This window comes from Hyla sarda, chromosome 2 (genome assembly GCF_029499605.1).
Source record: "Hyla sarda isolate aHylSar1 chromosome 2, aHylSar1.hap1, whole genome shotgun sequence".
Classification (NCBI taxonomy): Eukaryota; Metazoa; Chordata; class Amphibia; order Anura; family Hylidae; genus Hyla; species Hyla sarda.
In genome coordinates this window covers 47,304,483-47,314,673 of record NC_079190.1, presented here as the reverse complement: position 1 = coordinate 47,314,673, position 10,191 = coordinate 47,304,483, and the positions used below count along the sequence as shown (strand labels likewise).

Sequence of the window (10,191 nt, the reverse complement as noted above, 5' to 3'; positions counted from 1 at the left end):
ACCCCCCCCCCCCCCCCCACGGTTAAGTAGTTTTCCCATCTCTTCCTGACGGTCGCTTTAGATATCAAGTTACCATTACCATTTATTTATATGTGTGTGGTAAGCTTGTGGGGGTGTAGGGTATATGGGGTGTAGCTGTGCGGTAACTAAAGGATGCTTGGTTAACCCTTACTACTCATGATGCCAGGGTGACGGCTCCTCTGTATATGCTTGTCCTATCGCCACCCGTCCCAAGAGCGATAGGGAAGTTTAAATAGATGATTGTCTACAACCAGGAGCAAGAGAGCGAGGATTGGCTGGCAGCTCCCTTATATGGGCAGGGGCTGGCCTTGAGCTTATTGGACCATACCATCTATCAATTCTCCTCACAAAGGATTATGGTTCAACATGTGACCATACCACATGACCTCGGAAGGTCGTTAAGCATACCCTAAAGGAATTAACACTAGTCATGTGACCTAAGGTCCTTCAGACACTATACCGATAATTATCTTTATATAAATTATTTACATATACCACACAAAATTAAAGAACAAAGAGGCGACTAGGGACTTACTCAGCAGGCGGACCCCAATGGTACCTAGGAACTCTGACTTTGGGGACCCCCAACACAAGGTACAGTATGCAATACAGTAGCGGGACACCACAAACCCCCTTTCTTGAGATAAGTCGACCTCGACGTCTGTCCCCTAAGGTAGAGGGATGCAGGAACAAAGTCCTTGTAACAGTCCTGGGCATAATTATGAATGTCTATAGATCAGGCTGTATGTAATCAACAAAATGATTCGACTTTTGAAGTATGAACATAAGTACAGATAAACTCACGAACAGGATTATGTTGTTCATGAATTTAGTGACAGGATGACATATTTGTACATGAGATACATCCTAACACTTTTACCCACTTTTTCTTCTTCTTTTTTCTTTCCTTTCTTTTCTCTGACTAGAACATTATTTACTAGACATCATAAATCTCACTTGAAATTTTTACCACATTAGTTACCTGTTTAGTACACTGAAGTTATACTGGCTTGCCTGTGGCTTTCTACCAATAACTAGCTACTAGGGTCCATTGGCTACATGCTCTTATCCCTAGAACTCAACAGATTTTTGAATATGTGTATAATTTTTAGCTTACATGAGCACCTTCTGGCCAGGAAGAGCATCCTGAACACGTAAAGAGAAGAAAAGTTAGTGTACATAACAGTGGCAGGAATTGAATAATGACATAAAGGAATTAACACTAGTCATGTGACCTAAGGTCCTTCAGACACTATACCGATAATTATCTTTATATAAATTATTTACATATACCACACAAAATTAAAGAACAAAGAGGCGACTAGGGACTTACTCAGCAGGCAGACCCCAACGGTACCTAGGAACTCTGACTTTGGGGACCCCCGACACAAGGTACAGTATGCAATACAGTACCGGGACACCACAGGTGGGTGTCAAACTTTTCCCTATACCCTCCACATCTCACATCTGTGCGACTCAGCCACACTCCCCAGACTTAAATATACTATAGTGGTTTTATCATTATCTATTTTCTATACACTGATGTGTGTTGAATGCCATATACATCTGACTGTATGTACAGTGGGGATCAAAAGTTTGGGCACCCCAGGTAAAAATTTGTATTAATGTGCATAAAGAAGCCAAGGAAAGATGGAAAAATCTCCAAAAGGCATCAAATTACAGATTTGACATTCTTATAATATGTCAACAAAAGTTAGATTTTATTTCCATCATTTACACTTTCTAAATAACAGGGAAAAAAAAATTTGTCTGCATAAGTTTGGGCACCCTGCAGAATTTATAGCATGCACTGCCCCCTTTGCAAAGCTGAGACCTGCCAGTGTCATGGATTGTTCTCAGTCTCAAAGGTTTTAAATGCCCAGACTCAACTGACCTTGCCCCAACAATCAGCACCATAGGTTCTTCTAAGCAGTTGTCTAGAAACTGAAAATAGGTTACGCTCACAAAGCTGGAGAAGGCTATAAGAAGATAGAAAAACGTTTTCAGATGTCAATATCCTCTGTTCGGAATGTAATTAAGAAATGGCAGTCATCAGGAACAGTGGAAGTTAAAGCAAGATCTGGAAGACCAAGAAAAATATCAGACAGAACAGCTCGCAGGATTGTGAGAAAAACAATTCAAAACCCACGTTTGACTGCATAATCCCTCCAGAAAGATCTGGCAGACACTGGAGTTGGGGTACACTATTCCACTATAAAGAGATACTTGCACAAATATGGTCTTCATGGAAGAGTCATCAGAAGAAAACCTCTTCTACGTCCTCACCACAAAAATCAGCGTTTGAACTTTGCAAATGAACATATAGACAAGCCTGATGCATTTTGGAAACAAGTTCTGTGGACCGATGAGGTGAAAATTGAACTTTTTGGCCGGAATGAGCAAAGGTACGTTTGGAGAAGAAGGGGACAGAATTTAATGAAAATAACCTCTGTCCAACTGTTAAGCATGGGGGTGGATCAATCATGCTTTAGGGTTGTATTGCAGCCAGTTGCACGGGGAACATCTCACGAGTAGAAGGAAAAATGGATTCAATAAAATTTCAGCAAATTTTGGATGCTAACTTGATGCCATCTGTGAAAAAGCTGAAGATAAAGAGAGGATGGCTTCTCCAAATGGATAATGATCCTAAACACACCTCAATATCCACGGGGGAATACATCAAGAGGCATAAACTGAAGGTTTTGCCATGGCCTTCACAATCTCCTGACCTTAACATAATTGAAAATCTATGGATAGACCTTAAAAGAGCAGTGCATGACAGACAGCCCAGAAATCTCAAAGAACTGGAAGACTTTTGTAAGGAAGAATGGGCAAAGATACCTCAAACAAGAATTGAAAGACTCTTGGCTGGCTACAAAAAGCGTTTACAAGCTGTGATACTTGACAAAGTGGGCAGTACAAGATATTAACTCTGCAGGGTGCCCAAACCTTTGCAGACGTCATTTTTTTGTTTTCTGTTATTTTGAAAGTGTAAATGATGGAAATAAAATCTAACCTTTGTTGACATATTATAAGAATGACTAATCTGTAATTTGATGCCTTTTGGAGATTTTTCCATCTTTCTTTGGCTTCTTTATGCACATTAATAAATTTTTTTACCTGGGGTGCCCAAACTTTTGATCCCCACTGTATATGGGGCTTCTATATAGACTGTCCAGGTGTGGTTCTCACTCGCTTTTAAGCCATTAAGTGCAGTAAATTATATATAGGCAGCCCCAGGGGGCAGCAAGAACCAATCCCCATCTGGCAGTGTTTGGGTTAATTGTGGATGCATTGAGTGTCTGACGTGTCTCCCACCTCTGCGTCAGCTGGGATATACGTCATCACCGGGTCCCGCCCACCGCTCCGGAAGAGTATATGAGCTCAGACCAGCGGTCAAGTTCTGGAAAAAAAAGTGTGGGAACTCACCCAAGATTTCTAATAGAACCCCCCGCCCCCCCCCCCCCCCCCACTCGTGACGTCCCGTTCCGCCCCCTCAATACAAGTCTATGGGAGGGGGCATGGCAGCCATCACACCGCCTCCCATAGACTTGCATTAAGGGGACAGGCCGTGACATCATGAGGAACGAAGCCGTGAATTCATGATACTCCGGCCCCTGTATCGCCAGTCATCACACATAGAGCGAGTTTGCTCTGTGCAGTGATGACAGCGGGGTGCCACAGCCGAGATCCCCAGCGATCAGACATCTTATCCCATATCCTTTGGATAGAGGAAATATGTCTAGGGGAGGAGTACCCCTTTAAGTTCCAGGGCACCAAGACGTATATTTACATCCAATGGGGAGATTTATTAAAACCTGTGCAGAGGATACGTTGACCAGTTGCCCATAGCAACCAATCAGGTCGCTTCTTTGTTTTTTTAAAAGGCCTCTGAAAATGAAAGCAGCGATCTGATTGGTTGCTATGGGCAACTGGGCAACTTTTCCTCTGCACAGGTCTTTATATATCTTATTTGGGGGAGATTCTTATCATTCTGATAATACACTGTAACAAAAACCTCCTTACGTCCCTATCATCATGATAACACACTGTAAGAAACCTCCTCATGTAATCTCCTTACTACTGTGGTGACACACTGTAACAAACCTCCTCCTCATGTAATCTCCTTACTACTGTGGTGACACACTGTAACAAATCCGCTCTTCATATAATCGCCTTACTACTGGGTTGACACACAGTAACAAACCTCCTCCTCATGTAATCTCCTTACTACTGGGGTGATACACTGCAACAAACCTCCTCCTTATGTAATCTCCTTACTACTGTGGTGACACACTGTAACAAACCCCCTCCTTATGTAATCTCCTTACTACTGGGGAGACACACTGTAACAAACCTCCTCCGCATGTAATCTCCTTACTACTGTGGTGACACACAGTAACAAACCTCCTCCTCATGTAATCTCCTTACTGCTGGGGTGATACACTGTAACAAACCCCCTCCTTATGTAATCTCCTTACTACTGGGGAGACACACTGTAACAAACCTCCTCCTCATGTAATCTCCTTACTACTGTGGTGACACACTGTAACAAACCTACTCCTAATGTAATCTCCTTACTACTGTGGTGACACACTGTAACAAACCCCCTCCTTATGTAATCTCCTTACTACTGGGGAGACACACTGTAACAAACCTCCTCCTCATGTAATCTCCTTACTACTGTGGTGACACACAGTAACAAACCTCCTCCTCATGTAATCTCCTTACTGCTGGGGTGATACACTGCAACAAACCTCCTCCTTATGTAATCTCCTTACTACTGGGGTGAAACACTGCAACAAACCTCCTCCTTATGTAATCTCCTTACTACTGGGGTGACACACTGTAACAAACCTCCTCCTCATGTAATCTCCTTACTACTGTGGTGACACACTGTAACAAACCTCCTCCTCATGTAATCTCCTTACTACTGGGGTGACACACTGTAACAAACCTCCTCCTCATGTAACCTCCATACTACTGGGGTGACACACTGTAACAAACCCCCTCCTCATGTAATCTCCTTACTACTGGGGTGACACACTGTAACAAACCTCCTCCTCATGTAACCTCCATACTACTGTGGTGACACACTGTAACAAACCTCCTCCTCATGTAATCTCCTTACTACTGTGGTGACACCCTGTGACAAATCTCCTTCCATGTAATTACCTTACTGGGGTGACATGTGAGCTCTCTTCCAGCTCAGCCCCGCCTCCTCCACAGCATCACACAGGTCCTTCAGCCATGATCTTTCCTCTCCTCCACAGCTAAGCTCCACCCCCAACATGTGACGGTGACATCATCACAGGTCCTACTACTCTATGATCTAGCAGTCCGGTCCTGGGAGGAGATGGAGGGAGGGTAAGAACAGAGGTCGATACTGCAGGACTTATGTAACAGGGACGGCGTTCCTCCGCTGGAAAAAGCAAAGGAACGCCGTTCCTGTAGGACTCGAGCCCTGGCTCAAATGCTGTCTCAGCTCCCATGTGCGCCCAGAAGCCGGCATGACTGCACAGCTCCCCGCCACAGTGGGTGCGCACATGTTGGAGCACGGACGCGGATACGCCTAAATGGTGAGTAGGAACTATCTTTCCTCCACAGGATTCAGAGATTCGTGGATATGGAGTGATTGTAGATTATATGTTATTCTATTTACAGGGTCACCTGACTGGAACGTGGCTATTCCTGCTCACTATGGGGGAGATTTATCAAAACCTGTGAAGAGGAAAAGTTGCCCAGTTGCCCATAGCAACCAATCAGATTGCTTCTTTCATTTTTAACAAGGCCTCTGCAAAATGAAAGAAGCGATCTGATTGGTTGCTATGGACAACTGGACAACTTTGCCTCTGGACAGGTTTTGATAAATCTCCTTCTATGTTTGTGCCATATATATGTGTGCTAAAGTTTTCACTGAGCACAAGGTCTTCTCATCGGGAGCTGCTCCTGTATCAGTGACTCCTCCAGCTATGTAATGTATAACAAACACATGCAATAGCGAATATGTTTCCTTTTTAGGTCACTGTCTCCCCCTGAGCCGTTGGCTGTCTGGGCATGCTGGGAGTTGTAGTTTTGCAAAAACTGGAGGCATACTGGATGGAAAACACTGCTGTAACCTGTAAATCTTCTTATAATAATAAGAATGAAATCTAATAAGGTGTATTTCTTTTGGCCTCTTATACTAGGATTGGTTCATCGGTCCCATGCCCGGGCTGGCCGCAATGCCAGAGTATAGGGCCATGTGTGAATGGTACAGCTCAGACCGTGAGGTACGTACTATACCGATACATGGAGCTATGTCTATAAGCCAGTGTTTTCCAGTGTGTCTACAGCTGTTGCAAAACTACAACAGCCATTGGCTGTCCGGACATGCTGGGAGTTGTGGTATTGCAATGCAAACATAAACTAACATATAACCACTTTATTCATCACAGGCACATAGAGATAATCTAGTGGTGACACGCAGTCATGTCGGCCCAACATCCGAAGTAACATCAGGAGATGAATTAATAAGTATAAACATTACATGTGCCTTCAACTGCACCATAACATCAAGGCCATTCTTAAGCTTTTATAGACACATAAGATCCAGATTTATGAAGGCGGCTCAAAGATTGCGGAGGGCCCTGCAACATCACTGAAATAAAAAAAAGAGAGTCCAAGGTAAGTGCCGGTTATTGCTGACATCTCTACACTCACACAGTAATATCACAATCCTCTTGTGGTCGGTGAAGGACACCGAGCACTCGTCATAAATAATGTTATAAATAATATCTGTTTTCTTTTCCAGAAACATCTATGAACATCTCCCTCCTGCCAGGGGGACTCTCTGAAGCGATAGAGTACTGAGGGCCAGTAGAAGCCGGACATGCCCTGTGAAGCCTGTGTACTCCGCTATGTCCACAATAAAAGGATTGAAACCTATTGAAAAGTGCCTTTCTGCTTTATTTCTGTACCTTTGTATCACTTTGGGGATGTTTATTGTTTTGGGAACGGAGCATCATGTCCACAATCTAGGCTATCCTGTAGATGGTGCACCACATGGACTGTCGTTACTGAAGGACTACAAGGTGCATATATTTGTGGTGTACAGCCGACTCTGAGGTGTTTTCCTTTGCAAAAACTGCAACAATATACAGGACCTCTCTACACTGAATTCCAAATGTGTCTTAGTCTTTGTATTGTAAACAGGGCTCAAGTCCTGCAGGAACACGTGGGAACTGAGGGGGAGATTTATCAAAACCTGTGCAGAGGAAAAGTTGCCCAGTTGCCCATAGCAACCAATCAGATCGCTTCTTTTATTTTTCAGAGGCCTTGTAAAAAATGAAAGAAGCAATCTGTTTGGTTTCTATGGGCAACCTTTCCTCTGGACAGGTTTTGATCAATCTCCCCCTGAGTTCCTGCACTTTTTTCACAGCAGGACTACAGTTTCCATTAGCAGTACCAGCCCTTGAGTGGAAATCTTGAGTTTCCACACTTTTTTCCCAGAAATTGACCCCAATTGTAAATATATAGTTAAGAACAGGAGGGGAACCTACATGTAATAAAGCTGACCAACATATTGCCTCAAATAAGCCTGTGAAACCATTATATAGGGAAATCCATCTGACCAATGAAATACACAGGCCAACCGGGCAAACACTATTATACCCACCTGATTCCATGCTGTATAACCCCTGATTCCCTCCTATACTCCTCCCACTTCCAGTTTCCTACAAATATTCTCACATTTCCCTTATTCCACACATTATAGGCTGGGTTTGGCTTTTCTCTTGCATTTTAGAAGCATAACATAATATATAAAATATATATAAATATTAAATACAATATAATATTGGGGACTGTTCTCTGTTATAGAAAGACATTTCTGTATTGATTCTGATTTTCTCTAATATATTTTGTCTCTCTTTATTCTAGCATAAAGAATGAAACAAGTGGATAACCAGCTAAACTTGAGCGTGAGATTGTGGTCTTGGTCATAAACGTACTGCGCCTCCTCTGTTCCCTGTAGAGCACTGCTGGTAGGGTCTGTGACGAACAGCTCTGCTTGGTAAAGTTTTGCTTGTGATATTACTGATCACCAATCTTGGTCTAGCATAGGGACCATCGCCTAGCATTTGTATGTACAGTATTTGTTTATAGCAAATACAATCACAGTGTATTACATAACTGTATCTGAGTATCTTTATGGATCTTCACAGTACTTACATGCCATAAATGCGGGTCCCACCTCTAGGATTTGCTAGCCACCTCTATCTCGAGAATGAAGCCTCTCGAGATAGAGGTGGCTAGCAAAGACCCTGACAAAAAATACTTGAGTACCCCTGTTCTAGGCCTACATGGAGCCTTTGTGCATGCAACTCTACTGTGTACATGAGATCCTGAACGGGCATTCCCATCTCAGCATGTTATCAGCTATTCACAAAATAGAGGATAACATACTGATCAGTCAGGTTCTGAGCTGAGCACTCAAAAATGTTCAGAAGCCCCATAGAGCAAGGGCGTGGCCTGGATGCCGGTGTGAGCGGTCGTGTGTGCTGAGAGCTCCCGCTGACCCTGCTTATCCTTACCCTGAGTGGACGGTCTTCTCTCTGCGGGTCCCTCCGGTGCTGCGGATCACCCGGTGCTGCCCTTGGTCTGGTCCCGGCGGCTGTTGGTGGTGCGGGTGGCTCCCTTCTTCTGCGGCCTGGTGCTCCAGTCGGCTTGCGTTGTGGAGTTCCCGTGAAGTGTCTGGTCGGGTGGTGAGGCTCCCCCTGGCCCTGGACAGTCTGTGTGTGTGGGCTGCACGGTCTCCGCTTGCTTTCCTTCTGTCTCTTTGGCCCTTCTTTGGTCACGGCGCCATTGAAGGCCTTTGTGGGAGGGGCTTGCATCTCTAGTCCTGGCTGCTGTGGAGACTCCCGCCGTGGAGTGCGGCCTCTTTTGTGATCCCTGGCTGCGGCACGGATCCTGGTACAGTGGGGACTTGTGTGGCTGCTGTTCCCTCCAGAAATGGAATGACAGCTATACAATTTCTCAGTACCTATCCAAACCTGCAAAAAAAGACCAGAAGTTGTCTACTATTTCTGAGCACGGAACAACCAGAAAAGGTGGCAAGATATTCAGGACAAGGAAAAACACATCTAACACATCTAATACATCTAACAGTGGGGAATAGTTATAATGTGTATATTGATATCTGCCACTACAGAGATATCTAACAGAGGGGAGAAAATCATGTTTGATTATGGTTATTGCCTTACCACATCTGCACATAAAAACTACAAAGAAAAAGGGGGGGATAAACATACATATGTTTATGTGTTTTTAATAATTTCTACCCCATTAATAATTATGATGTTAAAATGTTTTTATTATTATAAAATTATTATTAAAATGAACTATGTATTATCATACATCAACATAATAAAACAAAAAAATCGATGGGTATATTGTTTATTCTTTAGTTGGAATACATTTTATCACAATAATGATCGACACATAGGAACAAAATAATAAATAACTTAGTGTAAAATAAATATAAAATGAATTAATTATAACATAATTAATCTAACACGTATAGCTACTGCAATATATGATAGTAATTGGTATATAATAATGCATAGGACATCTAATAATAATATAAAATAATATATATATGTAGTAAATAAATAAAAAATTGTTAACATCATAATTATTAATGGGGTAGAAATTATAAAAAACACATAAACATATGTATGTTTGTTTCCCCCCCCCCCCCCCTTTTTTTTCTTTGTAGTTTTTATGTGCAGATGTGGTGAGGCAATAACCATAATCAAACATGATTTTCTCCCCTCTGTTAGATATCTCTGTAGTGGCAGATATCAATATACACATTATAACTATTCCCCACTGTTAGATGTATTAGATGTGTTAGATGTTTTTTTCCTTGTCCTGAATATCTTGCCACCTTTTCTTGTTGTTACGTGCTCCGAAATAGTAGACAACTTCTGGTCTTTTTTTGCAGGTGTGGATAGGTACTGAGAAATTGTATAGCTGTCATTCCATTTCTGGTTTTAGAATGATCAGAATCCAGTACGGATTTTCTATGTATTCTTTTTCAACATGGTCATGTGATCAAATGGTTTTAGTATTTATAAGTGTATTGTATCATTGTTCTATTACTCTATGACTAAGCGATAACGCGCAAAA

The 10,191-nt window shown here is 42.6% G+C and overlaps 1 long non-coding RNA gene across 2 annotated transcripts; it reads left to right on the top strand.

The window, feature by feature from the left end:
* The first annotated feature begins 5,324 nt into the window (after positions 1 to 5,324).
* LOC130358448 (uncharacterized) lies at positions 5,325 to 8,166 on the top strand. Of its 2 annotated transcripts, none has more exons than XR_008889526.1 (4): positions 5,325 to 5,600; positions 6,210 to 6,293; positions 6,459 to 6,687; positions 6,815 to 6,964. It is a non-coding gene; the product is annotated as an uncharacterized LOC130358448 (long non-coding RNA). The 2 variants fall into 2 exon arrangements; XR_008889527.1 differs by lacking the exon at positions 6,210 to 6,293 and adding an exon at positions 7,942 to 8,166 and having other exon boundaries at positions 5,327 to 5,600; positions 6,815 to 6,955.
* Positions 8,167 to 10,191: the final 2,025 nt, after the last annotated feature.